This window comes from Aedes albopictus, chromosome 1 (genome assembly GCF_035046485.1).
Source record: "Aedes albopictus strain Foshan chromosome 1, AalbF5, whole genome shotgun sequence".
In the NCBI taxonomy this organism is placed as follows: domain Eukaryota; kingdom Metazoa; phylum Arthropoda; class Insecta; order Diptera; family Culicidae; genus Aedes; species Aedes albopictus.
The window spans coordinates 112,223,655-112,243,896 of NC_085136.1; the positions used below are offsets into that span (position 1 = coordinate 112,223,655).

The 20,242-nt window shown below is 40.2% G+C and overlaps 2 non-coding genes across 2 annotated transcripts; one reads left to right on the forward strand and one right to left on the reverse strand.

Annotated features, from left to right (window-relative positions):
- Positions 1 to 11,797: 11,797 nt before the first annotated feature.
- Trnah-gug (transfer RNA histidin (anticodon GUG)) lies at positions 11,798 to 11,869 on the reverse strand. The gene has a single exon. It is a non-coding gene; the product is annotated as a tRNA-His (tRNA).
- A 651-nt stretch (positions 11,870 to 12,520) lies between these two features.
- Trnas-aga (transfer RNA serine (anticodon AGA)) lies at positions 12,521 to 12,602 on the forward strand. Its single transcript has one exon. It is a non-coding gene; the product is annotated as a tRNA-Ser (tRNA).
- Positions 12,603 to 20,242: the final 7,640 nt, after the last annotated feature.

Consider the following 20,242-nt stretch of genomic DNA (forward strand, 5'->3'; position numbering starts at 1 on the left):
GTTGGATGTATAATATTACATTTCATTGTGAGAAAAACTACCGTTACTGTCGAGAGATAAACCTCAGGACAATTTGGACGACCCCAAAATGTTCCAATTGTTTATAATAATATCAGTAGACTTCAAGTTGGTCAGTTGCTATCCATCTTTCGCTCACACCAGACGTGCGTTGTAGTTTTTCTCCACCAGATTTTACTGTGTCGCAGCATGCCGAGTATATCGAGAAATAACTGTGTTGTACTTGACATTTCTATTCTTCCACGGCGGCCAAGCGTTCCGGACATTAGGAAGTTCCTCGATGAGGAACTCAAGATGGACTGGACCTCAGTGAAGAGCTTGCAGCTGCACAATGTTAAAAACGTTGTGTATCTTTCGATGCACAGCGAGAAAGCCGCCTCTGACATCGCATCAAAGTTCCATCTCAAACATTGTATGGAGTGTGATGGAAAACGGATCGATATTCCGCTGCCGGTCTATGTCGATAGCACCGCAGTGGATGTTCGTATAAATGATCTCCCGGAGGAAATCGACAACTTGGCCATAATTAACCATATGAGCCAATATGGTAACATATTTAGTATTTGAAATGAGGTCTGGAAGAATTATTTTCCAGGCCTCAATAATGGAGTTCGTGTAGTGCGAATGCAAATAACCAAACCAATACCATCGTACATAACTATCGCTGATGAACTCACGTCAGTTACTTACTTCCAACAAGTTCGCACGTGTAAAAACTGCGGAGATAAACTACATCCAAAACTTCGGTGTTCAGAAGCCGCAGCGAAAAACAATATCCAACCGCGCCCCATTAGCACACCACAGCCGCCAGTAACAACAGCTTCTAAACAGCAGCAGAAATCAAACCACGATGAACAATGGCCATCTCTGTCGAAGTCGGACGCCGCCAGTGTCAAAGCAACAGCACCCAAACCAACCAAATCTGAAACAAAGCGGCAAAGATCGATTGACTCGGACACAGCGAATAGCAGCCAGATAACAAAAAAGCCCGCATCATCAGCCTCCATCGCAAGTGATAGCAGCGTTATTGTTGACCCTGATGTTTCGCCGGTACGCACTCGCAATAGACGGTCTTCGTACTCTTGGATCGAGGATGTCGAATTGAGGAAGCAGTACATGGAAGAAGACGATAGAAGGATAAACGAATTGTATGCACAAGGTTACCGTTGTAATTAAATCATGTAATCACTTTTATGCAAATTGGCTCCGTTATGCTTTTGAGCGCATGAGCCTTTCAAATAAACGATAAAAAAAAGTCAAGTTGGTCCAGTAACTGCGATTGATTATGCAAGATTTCAAAGGCTTCACAGATCCCGCAGATTATGCAGTGCTGTTATTTATAGCGTAAACACATAAAAATATTCTTGTAGATTTAATGAACTTCACTATAGGACAGTTGAGCACCTAGAACATTCCAGAATATGAAACACTTCTTGATATTCTTGACGAAGGTCGAATGAATACATATAAACGTATCCCATCATCTAAATTGGTATGTCAATTATTTCTTTTCTTCCAAACTTTATGGTGTTCAGGATTAGACCTGTGCGCTACCGCGCCACGCCGCGGCCCCTGATACTTTTTGTTTCACGCCGACGCCGAACGAGGTATCGGCGGCGCGCCATACGCCGCTTTTTGTCACGATAAAAAAATATCGCGACCACTATTATAAGATTTTGACAGCAATAACCGATTTCTCATCATTCATTTTCTGATTTGTTTATGATAATATGATTCTATTGTTTTATGCAGACTATGCATAACTATGTAGATTCCTACAAGATTCCTTCAAAAATTCCTCCTAAAATTCCTTCGAAGATTCCTCAAAAATTCAAATCAAGAAGTTTCTTTAAAAGTTTCTTTAAAGGTATCCTAAAATTAATTCAAGAGGACTCAGGGATATCTCTGAGCTCATAGATTTTTTTGGAAGATCTCTCAGGAATTCCGACAGCAGGTTCTTCAGGAATTAATTCAGTAGTTCTTTAAGGAATTCCTCTAGAATTCCAATTAGAGATTTCTGCAGGTGTTCATTTAGGGATCTCTCTATCAGTTCCTTCAGGGATCGCTCCAGGGACACCACCAGGGGAATCCAGAGTTTCTGCTACGAGTTTCTTTATGGATTATTACTAAAGTTCATTCAGGGATTATTCCAGGAGCTCCATCTAAGATACCTCCAGGAATTCTTTAGGGGATTCCTCTAGAAGTTCATTTCGGGATTCTTTCAAGAGTTGTTCCAGGGATCGCTCCTGCAGTTCTCCTGCAAGATTTTCAGAATACTCCAGGTGTTACATCGAAGATTTATTCAGAAGTTCTTGCGGGAATTCCTACAGGAGTTTCTTTGGGGATTCTTCTAGTAGTTTATTTAAAAAAATCCGAAGTACTATAATCAGGCATATCTCCAAAAGTTGCTTGAATGATCTTTCATTCATTTCTTTCAAGAAATCCGCCAGGATTTCCCTGTGGAATTTCTTCAGGAATTCTTTCTGGAATACCTCCTGAAAATCCTTCGGGGATTCCTCCTGGAAATTCTTCTAGAATACCTGCCGTAAATCCTTTCCCCTTTCTGGAAAGATTCCCTCTGGATATCTTTCAATGATTCTTCCTGGCATTCTTTCAGGGATTTTAAATCCTTCGTGGATTTTCGTCAGGAATTCGAGTTCCTCCTCAAATTCCTTCAGGGATTCCTCCTGGACTTCCTTCGGGGATTCCTCCTGGACTTCGACGATTCCTTCTGGACTTCCACTGGAGATTCCTTTGGGGATTTCTCGTAAATTTCTTTCTAGGATTGCTCCTGAACTTCCTCCGGAGATTCCTCCTGGGATTTCTTTGGGAATTTCTCCTTAAACCCCTTCGCGAATTCCTTCTAGAACTCGTTCGGGGATTCCACTAAAAATTTCATCGGCGAATCGTCCTGGAATTCCTTAATATAATTCCTTCGGGGATACTTCTGGAATTTATTCGAGGATTTCTCTTTGGCTTCCTTCGAGGACTTCCGGGACTTATATCGTAAATTCCTCCTGGACTTCGTTCTAAGATTCCTTCTGGACTTCCACTGGGGATTGCTCCCGGAATTCCTTCGAGAATTCCTCGTGAATTTCCTTCGGGTATTCCTCAAAGATTTCCATCAGGGATTCCTCCTGGACTTCCAACTAGACAGCTTCCTGGAATTTCTTTGGGAATTCCTCCCGGAATTAGAGGATTTCTGCGGAAATTCCTTCAGGGACTCCTCATGACATTCATTCGAGAATTCTTCCTGAACTTTCTTCGGGGATTCTTCCTGGAATTCCTTTGAGGATTCCTCCTTGAATTCATTCGAGAATTCCTCCTGGAATTTCTTCGGGAATTCCGCTCAGAATTTTTTTGGCGGTTCCTCTAAGAATCCCTTGATGTTACTCCTTCGCGGATCCTCCTGGATTTGATTCGAGGATTCTGTAAGTGTTTGGTTTGTTAATTGGTTGTGTTGATGTGATTTTGTGTTTTTATTTTCGAAAAATGAATGACAGGTAGATTTCGTGTTAGATATAGGTAAGTCCCCCCAGTAGTCCCCCACTTTACATGCAACTAGGGCAGTAGTAGGCAAAACCACTTTAAATGCAGCATACCTCCCACCGAGCTTCACCAACCCACCACCAGAGGTCGAGAAAAATGCAGTTAGGGCGGCCATGAGGGGTGGCGTAATGGGGCCATTACGACGGGTGCATCTCGAAAAGGCAATGACCGAGGGCCGAGGTCATGGACCTTGAAGCCTTGTGAAAGAGCCATAGTCTTTCACTTACCCGGTAGACGTTGTTCAAGCCAGACGGAAAGTTTTAAACCCAAAACGAAGTGAGTGAGCCTAGTTGAAACGCTCAGAGTTTGAAATTGTGAAGAGTTGTGGAGAGGTGAAAAGTGCGGAAAAAGGACATCAGGTAACGAAGTTGAACCACCCGATGTCGACCTGTTCCTTACATCGACATTTGTCCATCTTTTTCACCAGGACCCCGCAGTTTTAGTGCGAAGCCTGCAAAGACTTCCCCTTCGCCCTACCACGTTCTGGTGCTTCAACCGGGTAGATTCCGGCAGCGTTGTTGGCCGAAGGCCGATCCGTCCAAATATCGGCAGCCTAGGACGTGTAGGCGAGTCCATTCAGCTGCAGCTGTACCCCAAAACCACCCCGAGGCAAGAGATGCGGCCAGACGTGGCCTGAAGAACCTGCGGTACCACGTGCGCCGAAGGAAGGAACGCCGGCGACCGGCGGTGAGGAGAAAGGAGGTTGCTGAGGAGGAAAGGGGCCCCGAACATTAGGAAAAAGGTTAGATAGCATATAAGAAAGTGGGGAGGAGTGTAAGGGAGAAAAAGGAGAAGAAGCAATAAAGTGTGCACAGTGTCCAGAAACCAGAAATATAGGCCGTGTTTTAACGAAGTGCTTGTATAGCTACCTAAATCGAGTGCGAGAATTTCCTGTCCCGCGATAAACGTAGGTGAGTGTGCCGACCCTGAGGCAGTTGAGTCGGGGAGTCTCTAAGACGCTCCCGATTGGCTGACCCGATACTTACAATTCCTCTTTGGCTTCCTTCGGGGACTCCTCCTGAACTTCCTCTGCGCCTTCCTCCTGAAATTCCATTGGGGATTCATCGTGGAATTCCTTAGTGGCTTTCTCATGCCTCTTGAAATTTCTTTGGGTATTCTTCATGGATTTCCTTCGGGGATTCCTCCTGGATTTCCTTCTGAGCTTCCTCCTGAAATTCATTCAGTAATCCCTCTTTGAATTCCTTCTGAATTTCCATCGGGGATTTCACCTGGAATTCCTCCTGGAATTCCTTCGCGAATTTATTCTGGAATTCCCTCGGAAATTCCAGCCGGAATATTTTTTGGTAATTCTTCCTGGAATTCCTTCGCGGATTCCTCCTGAACTTCTTTCAGGGAATCTCCCAGAAGTTCATTCAGGGATTAGTCCAGGAGTTCTTTCAAAGATTCCTCCAGGAGTTGCTTAGGGGATTCCTCGAGAAGATCATTTACTAATTCTTCCAGGAGTTGTTCTAGGGAACGCTCCTGGAGTTCTCTCAGAGAGATTTTCTAGGAGAATTCACGGACGCCTCTAAGAGTTACTCCAAAGATTTTTCCGGAAGTTTCTGTTGGAATTCCTAGAGAAGTTTCTTAAGTGATTCTTCTAGGTTTTAGGTTCTAGGTTTTCTTTTAGGAAATTCTTAATGATTTCTCTCCGGAATTTCTCCAGGAATTCTTCCAGGGACTCCTCCTGAAAATCCTTCAAGGATTCCTCTCGGAAATCTTTCTCCACTTCCAGAAAGACATGCCCTGATCTTTCGAAGATTTCTTCTGGAATTCCTTCGGGAAATCCTCTTGAAAATTCTTTGGGGATTCCGCCAGGAAATCCTTTAAATATTCCTCCTGGAATTCCTACAGCGATTGCTCCTGAAAATCCTACAAGGATTACTCCTAGAATATCATCGGGAATTCCAGCTGGAATTCCTTCATAGATTCTTCATGAAATACCTTCAAGGGTTCCTTCTGGACTTCCTTTGTAGATTCTTGCTGGAATTCCTCCTTGAATCCTTTAGAGGATGCCTATTGGAATTCCTAAAAGGATTTCTCCTGGACTTCCTATGGGGATTCCACCTGAACTTCTCTCAGCGACTTATCCTAGAGTTCCTCCAAATAATCCTCCTGGATTTCCTTGGAGGGGTTTTCCTGAACTTAGAGAATTATCTCCTGGTTTTCCTTCGAGGATTCCTCTTGGATATTCTTCGATGATTTCTCCTATAAATCCTTTTGGGATTCCTCCTTGAATCCCTTTGGAGATATCTCTTGGAATTCCTATGGGGATCCCTACTAGAATTGGTTCGGGTTTCTTGCTACAATTATTTCTGAGGATTTCTGAGTCTAAATAATAATTTATATTGATGGTCTCGGAAAAGCCCAGACTACAAATTTTAGAGCGTGCTGACAACTTCTTTGCTTCACCAATGTTGACTACATGGTCAAATTACGGTCACGCCGATTCACGCCGCTGCCGCCGGAAGTTGCCACCATCGTGATGCCCTCGAGCAAAATATAGTCGGATGTTCTAGGTTGTCAATAAAGTCTCAAATACAAATATTCCAATTCCCAGTACCGCTTGTACAGAGTTGCTTCCGGATGTGTGGAATTTCCTTGATTATCTTGAGCCTCCCTTAAACGCCCTGAGACCTCCTAGTACCTCCTGAAACCCCTTAGCACTCCGTTGAATGATCCTAGAAGCTGTCAGTTTTTTACAAGATTGGTTCTGAATAACCCTCTCTCTTCTTACGATTATACACTAAAAGGAGGTTTTAGTGACAACGCAGCTGCTGTTGTCTACCAGCTCAATGATGCAATGATCGTTTGTTGCATATGTAGTTTCATGGTGATGGCTTCCCAGCTAACACGAAGTCGTATATGATGTAGACTAGGATGCTAAAGTGGAGGCCATATGCGTACATGCTTCCATTTAACCGCGTGTAAGATGTACGCATATCGCCTCCACTTTAGCATCCTATTCAACATCATATGCGATCGTGTGTTGACTGGGTTACCGCGGCCTTCAAGCTCTTGATTCGTAAATTCGTCAATAGTACAAGCATCGCTATGTGACACTAGTTTTTTTATTTCCTGAATTCGACGCATCATAAATTACTCATAACCTGACTAGCCACTCGGGAGAAGATACTTTCCCCGCCCCGTAGATACACCATTTATGCTTGCCAGCAGCACACGCTAAGACATCCATCGCGGTACCTATGGATGGTGTCTTGTTGTCATGCGACTTCATAGGATGCCGCAGTTAAGCGTCTTGTTGCGGCTAATGTCTCACGGAAGCCACACGTACCCGGCCGACATTAGTCAAATTTAATTATCACATAATTATAATTTATTCACTGCCACTTGGCCTCCTCGGCCACATGGGCAACTAGACGGCTGCTGGAGGTGGTTCAGCGTGGAGGGGAGTTGGGGGATGAAAATATACCTGATGCGTTCGCACGGAACTGAAGGGAACGCCGCGCGCAAAAGTGCCACCATGAGACGGACTAGAAGAAGTGTATGTTTAACAACCCTTATACGACTTATCATAAATCGTGGTTTATGAGCTAAATCTGCCGCCCTTTCGGACGCGGCGGTGGTGATAGGCGGACGTGGACGTGGAGGTAGGACCACCAGGCCCGGACCGGACAGCAGTAATACCCGACACGGTAGCCATAAGCCAGCAGCGCCTTAAGGTGGAACGGAGCTACGAATGGGGGGAGCCGGTGCCGCTTGGTGTGAGCTTTGAATTTATTGTCGCTTCATGACCAGCTTTTCCTGCCCGGTGGGGACTCCGCGCTGTTGTTCGCTGGTCCCTTTTATCTACCCAATCTGCGATGAGCGAGTTTGGTGAAGTACATTTGTTCGCGTTGTTATTTTTTTTTCGCGCGACAAGGTTTTTGAGTGTACGTGTCGTCGCAAAACCACGAATTGAGACAACGAAAATGTCAAGAGGTGTTTTACATACGGTGAATTTATTGCTGGTAGCATTCCGTTTTCCGCCATCATTGTTTGCTCTGGCTTGCGGTTGCGGGTTTTCAGAACACGTGTCCTGAATGACGGAGCTGTTCATCATACCTCTTATATATTAGCACTCTAAAGGACTACGAACATGTTATGCCTACCCTCGCAAATTTGCTCAATTCACCGTAACAATTTTGTTTTTAGGTTGTGAATAGTGACCAGAACTTGTACAGAAAATTTACAGCAGATCCGTCTCGGAAGAAGAAACGCCATCTGGAAGAAGCAGAATACGACGCAATGGAACTGCTGCGCTGTTTTAAAGAAACACGGAAGTTCTACCAGAAGCTCAACGCATCCCGAAACGGCTTCGTATCACAACTGTGCAGGGATAAGAATAAGATCTTGCTCAAAACTAACCCCAGCGAAGTTTTACTGCACCATAATGCCATTTCTTTTGTTGGCCACTCTTCCTCATAATAACCTTACCCCATCGAGGAAGTCCTCACCTTAACCGATCAAAAGTCACGTCCATTGCAAAGAACAGGTCTGCTATGTTACTCAACTGGAGCGATGATTCAACCGTTTTCAAGCAGGAACGTAGACTAAGCAAAACATCCCACTATAACCAATCAGTAAGGTAATGATCGAAGCGGGCGCCACTATTATGGTGACGCCGGTAGTTCGTGTAGCTTGAACTATCATTCACCTCATCCCTGGGAAGAAATGATAAAGTAAAACAACGACGGACGATCACGGTAAATGCACGATTCATCAATTCTACATTCTTCGGTTTCAAATGATCGCTAAAAACAATGCAATGCATCGGAGGTGTCGAACAAACGATCATCAAATTTCAACGCTTCATTGCTACTGACTGACAGACAAAAGACGGTCTCTAGGTATAGCTTTGTTTTGAGCAGCCACGTGCTGTCATATCCATGTCGTCGTTCCAATTGACCGGTAAGACCGCGAGACAAGCTGCGGGTGAGATGCTTTTGTTTGTTTACACCATCATGTGGTTGTGGAATTGTGTGGCAGGCAACTCGCCGAGGTGCATCTTAACCCACGAGTGAGCACAGCGCAGTTGTGCTAGCATTAGCGTGGTGCTGGCGGGAGTGGTCAACCGCGCGACTGACGGAAGGTTAACAGGTATCATAAACGAACCCTCGAGTTTGCCCATCGAAGCTCGACTGCCAGTCATTGCTTCAGATCGTGATCGATCGTTCTTGTCTTCCAAGTTGCAACTTTTGCTTATTTATTTCCAAGCCATTCCAAAAGTTCATCGCACCGTCGTCATGGAAGATACTTCCATTGTATCTGTATAACCCCTACACAATAATCATTTTTGACAGCTAACCAGCAAATTTTGTTGATTTTTGCCATGCTGAATGCATTTAGCAAAACAAGTTGCTGAATTATGTACCGCAAAATTTTCTGAAACATCCAGCAATTTGCGCTTATGGGGCACAAAAAGGGTAAAATGCAAAAAAAAAACAATCAAAGAGATGCTGGAAAAGCAATAAGAAGACAAGAAGGCAAAAAGCAAATAAAAGTCAAAATTTCGAAAAAAGCAAGAAGAATGCAAAAAGATAGTAACAGCAAAATGAACAACAAGGCAAAAAGAAGGTCAAAATGTGAAACAAGCAATAATAAGGGGAAAAGGCAAAAAAGAAGAACAGAAGACAAAAAGGCAAGAATAAGACAAACCGCAATAAAAAGGCAAAATGACAAAACGAAAGTAAAAATGCAAATAGAAAGCAAAAAAGTGAAAAGTCAAAGAGAACCTTATCGGCCCAAAGACCTTATCGGCCCAAAGACCTTATCGGCCTAAAGACCTTATCGGCCTAAAGACCTTATCGGCCCAAAGACCTTATCGGCCCAAAGACCTTATCGGCCCAAAGACCTTATCGGCCCAAAGACCTTATCGGCCCAAAGACCTTATCGGCCCAAAGACCTTATCGGCCCAAAGACCTTATCGGCCCAAAGACCTTATCGGCCCAAAGACCTTATCGGCCCAAAGACCTTATCGGCCCAAAGACCTTATCGGCCCAAAGACCTTATCGGCCCAAAGACCTTATCGGCCCAAAGACCTTATCGGCCCAAAGACCTTATCGGCCCAAAGACCTTATCGGCCCAAAGACCTTATCGGCCCAAAGACCTTATCGGCCCAAAGACCTTATCGGCCCAAAGACCTTATCGGCCCAAAGACCTTATCGGCCCAAAGACCTTATCGGCCCAAAGACCTTATCGGCCCAAAGACCTTATCGGCCCAAAGACCTTATCGGCCCAAAGACCTTATCGGCCCAAAGACCTTATCGGCCCAAAGACCTTATCGGCCCAAAGACCTTATCGGCCCAAAGAAAATAAGTAAGAAAACAAAAAGACAAATAGGCAAAAAAAATCACAAAAATTGGATAAAGGCAAAGAGAAAGACATAGAAGCGAAAATAAAACAACAAAGCAAAAAGCATAAGAGCAAAATAAGGGCACAAATGCCATGAAAAATAAAAAGAAGGAAAAAAAGCAAACAGAAAGCGAAAGGAAACTCAAAATCAAAGAGAAGCAAACAGAAGGAAGAAGAACAGCAAAGCAAATATAAGGCAGAAACGCAACACAAAAGTGAAAATAAACAAAACATCAAAACAATGCTCTTCGTAAAACGAGGCAAAAAGTTAAAAACGTAGAAAAAAGAGAAAGAAAGGCAAAAAGACAAAAACAAGTAAAAAACAGAAAAAAACATAGAAGCAAAGAGAAGGCAAAACAGCGAAGAAATAATAAATTAAAATGGAAGGTGAAAATGCACAAGGTGTACAGACGTAAAAAAGCACATAGATGAAAAAACGGCAAAAATAATGCAAAAAAGCAAGAAGGGAAAAATGAAGGTAACAATTGAAAAATAAAACAAAAAGGTGATAAAAAGCAAAGAAAAGACAGGAAGGCAAAAGGATGGTCAAAAAGAAAAAAAAGAAGGCAAAACACAAAAAGAAGACCAGAAGACAAAAAGGTAAGAATGAGGCAAAACGCAATAATAAGGTAAAATGACAAAAAGAAAGCAAAAAGGCAAAAAGAAGAGAGAGAAAAAAAACCAAAGCCAAATAAAAGGCGAAAAGGCAAAAAAAAACAAAAAGAAGGCAAAAAGCAGGCAAAGAGGTTACAAAAAAGAAAAGAGAAAAGAAACTGGCGAAAAGAACGCATTAAACCAAAAAGCACAAAGAAGGTAAAAGACAAAGAAACGGTTAAAAAAGCAAAAATATGATAAAAAGCCAAACAAAAGGCAAAAAAGCAAAAGGAAACCAAAAAATATAATAAAAAATGTAAAACAAAGGCAAAAAGGCTGAATGAAGATAGAAACATAAAAAAGCAAAAAGAAGGAAAATAAGTAAGAAAACAAAAAGACAAATAGAAAAAGGCAAAAAAGCAAAAAAAAGGCAAAACTCACAGAAAAAGGCAAAGAGAGGGCACAGACAAACAGACGTATTGCTTGGAACAAATTGCGATAAAAATCGTCACGAAAACATAATCGCCCAATACTAACCAGGCTGTGTTACGCAAACCACTCAGTAGGTGGCAGTAGTGAGCAAACGTCAAACAGGAGCAAAAACGATGCGAGCGATCGAGCGATTTGCGAACTACAAAGTATTTGAACTAACCGTTAAAAAGGGTAACGATTAGAAGTGAGTAGAGTGAGACGTCTGTTTGTCTGTGGAGAGGGCATTGGAGTGAAAAGAAGGCAACAAAGCAAAAAAGCAAAAAGAAGGCACAAATGTAAAGAAAAACAAAGAGAAGGTTAAAAGGTAAACAGAAAGCAAAAAGAAGACAAAAAAACAAAGCAAAGCAAACAGAAGGATGAAGAGCAGCAACGCAAATAGAAGGCAAAAGAGGAAAAAATAAATCAAAATTGGACAAATAAGGAGCAAACGCAAGAATACAAAATGAGGCAAAGAGCAAGTCAAAACGAAGGATAAAAGGTTAAAAGTAGTTAAAAAGTACAAAAACTCAAAAAGTGGTTAATAAGGAAAAAAGGCAATAAGGGAAATGAAAGGCAAAATATAAAAAAGGAAAGATTTTATTGGTTTGGGGTGAATAGAAGAGAAGGCAAAAAGCAAAAAAAAAAACAGAAGGTAAAAAGGAAACTATAAGGCAACAAAGGCTTGCGGAATCCAGAATCGGGATCTGGTGAGAAAATAAGGGGGAATGTGTTTAATATTAGTCTTGGAAAATAATTGCTATGATTTAAAGAAAAAAATCATCCCATCCGTGACAATGCACTAGGCGCGCATTGCCGTGACCAGGATTCGAACCTGGGTTACTACGGCCACAACGTAGGGTCCTAACCACTAGACGATCACGGCTAACTGGGATGCTGCGAAGCATTTACGCTGCCAATCAATGAAGTCCAGTCCCAAACCCGAAATCATCTTATCAAGGCCACCACGCAAAAACGAAGCTAAACCTGCACACAATCAGCTGCACATTAACGGCGCCGTGTCGCCCAACATCCTCGAACTGTGCTGGCTGCCGCCATTTACTTTAATTTGTTCGAAATACTTTGCACCGTGCGGCGACGATTAATTCAGACATCTCAAGAATTGGAAACATCGCCAAAAACACGTCCGTCGCGCGATACCTATACCACCTACCTATCGGCCAGAGCGTCGACTTCGTCGATCAACCACCAGACGTGGCGTCGGTCAAAGAGGAGAAAGTATTTTTCCGTTCCTTCTTGTGCCACTGCCACCACCGCGATGCAATCCAACTGACCGATTGAACCTCTAGGTACTGCATCTTGTTGGCGTCAAGCTTAGCATTTTTACGAACGCCCCAGACGAACGGTATTGTTGGTATGGCTACCTTGCAGCTACCACCTTACTACTTATATGTTCTAAATGGCAATTAACATTTTAGTTCAAAGTCGGTTCCTGCTTAAAATATCTGCGAAAGCGAGAGTAGAATTGAAAAGCAACAGTGTGAAACTTGAAAATGATCGTCATGTTTCCAGCTAAGCAGTCGTGGCCGAGCGGTTAAGGCGTCTGACTAGAAATCAGATTCCCTCTGGGAGCGTAGGTTCGAATCCTACCGACTGCGACACGATTTTTTTACCTATCCTCTTTTTCACATAAAAACACAATCGCTAACAACCTTGTTCGCTATCAGCGTGCTCGCTTCACATCACAACAAATCGAAAGAATTTGTAGCACACACACGCACAGGTGGCGCCGCGCGTCTGATGCGTGCTTGCCAGCGTTTCACCTTAATCTCGTTTCTCTCGACGACGACGACGACGACGTGTGTGTTGTTATTGTTATTTCTCGCCCGACTTTCGTTATAACGGTGGACGGACGGACGGACGAACGAACTGGCAGTGAAATGTGTTTTGGCAGCGTGGTGTATGGTGGAGAGACATCGCATCGGGTGGTCGTCGCCGTCGACGACATAACGAGGTAGCAGCATTCATCTGATGATAGCGCGCCATTAGGTGGAATGTGAATTATTTTCATCGGTGTCTCACCTCTTTACCTCGAGATGGTGCCCATCAGCAGCAGTAGAAGTAGTGGGTGCTTTTTTATCCACAGACGGGGACAACCTTTCGGTATCCTACCTAAAAGTGACAGAATGAGAAATGAGTTGGCAACTGTACAAAAGCCGTTTAATTCACTTCTTTCGTGAACTGATTCGTTTCGATGGATACTTTTGGCTAGGTGGCTCTTCTTGAAGGGTGCCATTTTCGAAGAACTCATATCCTTCTCTGTTTTAGTGCAATCAATTCTTGATCATATTCTTATTCCTACTTGTATTCCTTTTCCTGATTCTGTTTCTAGTCCTATTTTTTTTCTTTTCTTACTCTTTGTCATTTTCTTTCGTTCATTCCTATTCTTATTCTTATTATATTTCTTTATTTTCATTTCCTTTTCTTATTCTTGTCTTTTTACTTCTCTCTCTTCTTGGCGTAACGTCCTCATTGGGACAAAGCCTGCTTCTCAGCTTAGTGTTCTATGAGCACTTCCACAGTTATTAACTGAGAGCTTCTTCTGCCAATGACCATTTTGCATGCGTATATCGTGTGGCAGGCACGAAGATACTCTATGCCCAAGGAAGTCAAGGAAATTTCCTTTACGAAAAGATCCTGGACCGACCGGGAATCGAACCCGTCACCCTCAGCATGGTCATGCTGAATACCCGTGCGTTTACCGCCTCGGCTATATGGGCCCTTGTCTTTTTACTTATCCTTTTCATTTCTTTATGCTTCTTTGTTTTCATTTACATTTCTTTTTCTTGTCTTTTTCTTGTATTTTTCCTTATCCTTCTCTTTTTGCCTTTTTGTGCCTTTTTGTGCTTTTTTGCCTTTTTGCCTTTTTGCCTTTTTTGGAAGCTCCTTGACAATTTATTTGAATATTTATTCGCTTTCTTTGGGAATTTCCACATTTTTTTCTTACCTAACAGTTAAGAGTTAACAGTTACCAATCTCTTCGAATTGACAAGTTATGTGCCAAATTATTCGTAATAAAATAAATGTAAAATCAGGAATTTAAAATCTGTTGAAATTCCTGCGAGAATTCTTTTGTCCATTTATTTAAAAATTATTTGAGAATATGCGGGACTTTTTTTTGAAGAACCTACAGTAATTTTGTTAAATATTCTTTCTATTATTTATTCGGGAATTCCTGTGGATTTCTTTTAGAAACTCGCTTCGGTATTATTTTGAATATTCCTTCGGCAATTTTGTTCGAATTTCAATAAAATAAATTATTTGGAATTCCTTTGGCAATCGAAATTCATTCACAATCGGAAATCTTAATATAATTTCCATCGAGGCAATATCTATTGGAATTATTTTTTTTAAATCATTCGGAAAATTATCCCGATATCTTTTAAATAATGTCTTTGAAAATAACTGTGAATTGTTAGGAATTTTATCCAACAACTTTTAAGGAATCTTTCTTGCTATATTTTAGAGAATTCTACCGACAATTATTTAAAAAAATGCCTTGACTATTTTCGTTGGAACTTCGCTGAGAATCCCTCGTTTTTTCCATTATCGACTATTATGGAAATGGATTTATGGAACATTTCATTGGGCATTTCTTCTGCTTCTTCTTTTTCAATTGTTTGGGCAACTCCTTTGGAAGTTTCTGTAGCTTACCTTTGAATATTTTCACGACAATTTTTTTTTGTTTTGAAAATTCTTATGATAATTTTTAGTGGTGTTTCTTTGTAACTCATTTGGAAGTTCCTTCGGCAATTTCTGTAGAAGTTCTTCCGAAAATTCATTTGTGAATTGCTTCTGACTTTTTAGTGTTTGATTTGGAATTTGCTTCGGAAATCCGTAAATGTCCTTGCAAAGTCCATCGGCAATATTTTGAGAAATTTCTTCATTATTTCTTTTCTTCAGAAATGCATTTAAAAATGCTTTTTTTTATTTTTGTTGAAAATTTTGTGGCAGTTTCTTTAGTGATTCCTTCGAAAATTGTTTTTGGCAATATTCTAAGCATTTTACTTTGAAATTCCCTTAGACATTTAAATTATTTTTGGGAAATTCGATTGTTGATTCTTTCCTTCGAAAATTCTTCCGGTAGTTCCTTTAACAATTCCTTGGGAAATTTCTCCAGCAATTTATTTTAAAACTCCTTTGGTATTTTTTTGATAAATTGATTTGCTGATTCTTTTGGTATTTCCTTTGCCATTTCTTTTCAAAATTCCTATAGTTCGAAAATTTCTTTAAAAAATTGCTCGAGGAAATGCCTTCAACAATATTTTGGGAAATTTCTTCGTTAATTCTTTTGTAAGGTCATTCGTCAATTCCTTCAAAAACTATTGTGCAATTAAATTAGGAATTTCTGCTGCAATTTATATAGCAAAATTTCGTTGGTAATTTCATAAGAAATTTCACGGAGAACTCCTGCTGCAATTGGAAATTCATAAGGAATATTCAATAGGATCAATTCGATTGAGATTTTTTTTTTCGGAAACTATTTCGAGAACTCCTCCAGAAATTTTTTTCGACAAATAATATTGTTTTTTTTTTTGCAATTTCTTTACCAATTACTGTGAAAGTTTATTTGAAGATTCTTTAAAAAAAACTGTCCTGTAATTTCTGTAATTTTTACTAGATTTATTTGTTAACTCCATAGAATGTTATAGTGGCAATTCTTAAAAAAAAAAAAACGATAAAAAATGCGGGAATTTGTTTGGCAATTATTGAAGAGTTTGTTATTCACAATTTTTTTTCACCAACAATTAATTGAGTTACTTCATGAGCAATGTTTCATGAAATTTCTTCGTAAATTCTTTGAATTTTTTGTACCATTTTATCAAGCAATTCATTGGGAAATCCTCCGATAATTTTATCAAATTTTTCATGAACTTCTTTGTTGATTGCTCTGGGAATTCCTTTGGAGTTCATTATCACAAATATCTGAGTTTTTGGATATTCTTAGCTAATTGTTTTGGTAGTGTCTTTGGAAATTTCTTGTTTTATTCGTTCCGACGTATCTTCAAAAAAAAAATCGGTCGTGAATTCCCTCGGTCATTTCTCAGAAATTGTTTCGAAAAAATATTATGCAGTTTTCAAAAATATGATCAGAAATTTTATCAGAAATTTCTTTTAAAGTTGCTCTGAAAAATTACAATAAATTCAACAATTTGATCATAATTTCCTTGGAATTTTTGACAATTCTCTTGGGAAATCTTCGAGGGATTTCTTTCGATTTTTTTGCACAGCTTCTTTTAAATACTTTTGTGAATTTTTGGAACCGTTTCTTGGCAAATTTCTTAAAAAAAACCCCGACAATTTTGATTGGAATTATTTCTGTGATTCCTTCGATAACTTTTCCTTTGATTCTTTTGCAGTCTGTCGTCATTTTTGACCTATTGCTTTAAAAAAAATTGCGGTATTTTTTTATTATTATTTGAAGTTTCTTTGGAAATCACTTATAATTTTATCAAGACAATTTCTCATGAAATTTAACTTTGAGAATTTTTTTTTGGTTTTTTATGTTTCGCTGTTTTAGATTTTTAGAATTTTCTTAAAAATTGCCGAAATTTTCTTAAAAATTGAAGAAATTGCCGAAGATATCGTCGAAGCAATTTCTGCAACAATTTCCAAAAAAAAAATACCGATGAAATTTCCGAAGGAATTTTCAAGAAAACTTCGAATGAAATTCCCGTAGGAATATCCAAACGAGTTGCCGAAGAATTTTTTCAGAATCTTAAATTTTATGGAAATCGCTGAAGAAATGTCAGAAAAGAATTTTCGACGAAACTTCAATTGAGTTATTTTCAAAGAATTCGCAAAGCAATTTCGGAAGGAAATTTAGAATGAATTGCCATAGAAATTTCCAAAAGAATTTCTGAAGAGTTATAATTTAATTGCAATTGAATTTACATAAGAAATTCAGAAAAACGTTACCGGAAGAATTTCCGAAGCAATTGAATTGCCGTGGAAATGCTCAAAGGATTTCAAAATATTGCCGTAGAAATTCCAAAACGACTATTCAAAGCAAATGCTGGAGGAATTACCATAGAAAAACAATTGCAGATGTGTTTTCCGTAAAAAAAAAATTGCTGTAAGCAATCCCAAGGAAATTTTGCAAAATAAATTTCCGAGTATTCTGAAGGATTTCACAGCGAAACAAAAATTAACTATTGGTCTGTCTCAAGAGCAAACTTGTGTGTCTCCAACGGATTTTGGGCCGCTGAATCCGAATCCGGGCTCAGATTTGCTCCAGCACGTCACAATTTTGAGCTATTTTTTATCGCTTGACGCAGTCTTTTCTGCGCGATTTTGTTTAGTATTGTTCAAATAACAAAAACTGTCACCTTCTCTTAGACCATCATAAAACTTTCATTCATAAGGTTCAAATATCTTCAAGCAAAACGGAGCCCGAAAGACAACATAAAAGTGGTTTCACACTTCAATACAGTCCTTGTCCTTATGATCGGATAAATAGAATCACCTGAAAGAGTTGGTGAATCAGTAAGAAAGTTAGGGAATTGGTGAGTGTATGGATGTGAGCTGCCCTAAGTTTGAGTTAGTGAGTAAGTCAGTTGCTGACTGAGAAAGTTACAGAGCTTTGGGCAGAGAGCTGTTCCGTGTACTTGAGTATGTTAGTAAGAGAATATGTGAATTAGTGAGTAAGGGCGTATGAGTTAGTGAGTCAGCGAGTAAGTTGTTGGGTTGATGAGCATGTAAGATGTTTTCCGTGGGAGTGTATTAGTGCGTGAATTAGTGAGTTAGTCAGGAAGTGATTTATTTAGTGAGTAAATCAGCGAGTTAATGAGTGAGTGAATGAATGTGTCAAATGATCAATGAGGGAGTTAATAAATGGGCGAGTAAGTGAGTAAGTTGGTAAATGAGTGCGTTTATGACTTGTGAGTAAGTGAGTGTAAGAAAATGAGTACACACTTAGTTTTTATTACCGAGTTCGGTAATTTTTTGACGAGATTAAAACTGCTGAGCACCGAGCTCGTTCAGCAAAAATGCATTGTTTACCTTTTCCATACGATTTTGACAGTTGTTTTACTGAACCTCAGTAAAATCGATTACCGAAACTACCGAGATCGTACTGCTGTTATAATCTCGTCAAAAAAGTACCGAACAGGCAATTCAGAAATAAGTGTGTGAGTTAGTAAATTAGTAAGTAAATGAGTTAATGGGTGAGTTTGTGAGCCAATGAGGTGTTAGTGATTTAGTGGGTCACTGAGTGAGTGAGTTTGTTAGTGAATGAATGTGTGGGTTAAAAATGAGTGAGTTAGTACGTGATGTAGTGAGTTAAAAACTTAATGAGTGGGTAAATTGCTAAGTGTCTGATGAGTGTTAATGAGAGTTAATGAGTCACAAAATGCGAGTGTTAGTAAGTGAGCAAGCCTGTTAGTGAGTGATGTAATGAGTTAGTGGGTGATGTGGTGACTGAGTTGATAAAAGCGTGAGTGGGTATCTACTACTACAATAGCGAATCGGTCGTGCTTCTTACTACCTCCGAGTTATAGTTACTTTTCGACAAGTTATCGTTTCGTCCGTGCCAATTTCAATATGCAAAAATTCAAAGCATTGCCCGTGAATCAGAACGTTATTGAAGATCAATTTTATCCGGCTAAAACTTTACTGCAAAAGTGGTTTAAAAGTTCTGTTAACCAGAGAAGCCATACTTGAATTTCCGACAACAACCGAAGTAAATTTCAATTGGTGTGGTTGCTGAGGAGTATTGTACATGTATGTATGTCTGTGCGCAAAATAAATTCGCTCACTTTTAAGGTATTTCTCATTGACCGATTTTTCGGATTGTAGCTCGAATCAAACCGGAATTTTACCGCACTCTTTGCTATTAAAAATGGTCCAGATCGGTGAAGTCGTTCCGGAGTTATGGCAATTTCAGTGATCCGGACCAGCACCGGTAGAACTGGCCGTAGGGTAATTTTCCAATTGTTGCACAGCTAAAAACTCGCCTATTGTTGCACACTCCATGTTATTCTTATGAGGTGTGCAATAATTGGCAAATTTTTAGCCGTGCAACAATTTGAAAATTACCTTATATAAAATTGAACCAAGCCTAATCATGTGACACATTAAACTGCGATGATTTTTGTAACATTCAGCATGATTGGCGATTTTTTTGCGGAAATCAACCTTGGAGACCAGATATTTCCGCCATCCAAGATGGCGGCTCCAAATTCAAGATGGCGTCTAATTAATGAAGTTTTAGGCCCTAAAACAATGAGATATGGGTATATGGGAGAAGTGTTTACTCCCAAAATGGCGACCAGAACATCCAAGATGACGGCCCAAAATCTCAAATGACGGCTGCAAATTCAAGATGGCGGCTCTTTAATTGAGTTTTGGGTTCTCAACAATGAAATATGGGTATATTTGGTATGGGGAAGAAGTCTTTACTCCAAAAATGGAGACCAGAATATCCAAAATGGCGGCCTAAAATCCCGAATGGCGGCTGCAAATTCAAGATGGTGGCTGTTTAATTGACTTTTGGGCTCTAAAACAATGAAATATGGGTATATTTGATAAGGGGAAGATGTCCGGATGGTGGTCCAAAAATGGTGACCAGAATATCCAAAATGGCGCCCTAAAATGCAAGAAGGCAGCTCCAAATTCAAAATGGCGTCTGTTTAATGAAGTTTTAGGCTCTAAAACAATGAAACATAGGTATATGGGGAAGAAATCTTTACTCCAAAAATGGCGACCAGAATATCCAATATGGCGGCCTAAGATCCAAGATAGTGGCCTAAAATCCCAAATGGCGACTGCAAGTTCAAGATGGCGGCTGTTTAAAACCATGCTAATATGGTTATATTTGGTATGGGGTCCAGTGGTAAGCTGTCCGGAGTCCAAAAATGGCGACTAGAATATTCAAGATGGCACCCTAAAATACAAGATGGAGACTCCACATTCAAGATGGTGGCTGAAAATTCAAGATGTCGTCTGTTCAATGGAGTTTAGGCTCTAAACAATGAAATATGGGTATTTTTGGTATGGGGAAGATGTCCGGAGTCCAAAAATGGCCACTTGAATATCCAAGATGGCGCCCTAAAATAAAAGATAGTGACTCCAATTTCAAGATGGCGTCTGTTCAATGGAGTTTTGGGCTCTATAACCATGCAATATGGGTATATTTGATATGTGGAAGATGTCCGGAGTCCGAAAATGGCAACCGTATTATTCAAGATGACGGTCTAAAAACGAATATGGCGGCTCTGAATTTAATATGTTGGTTGTT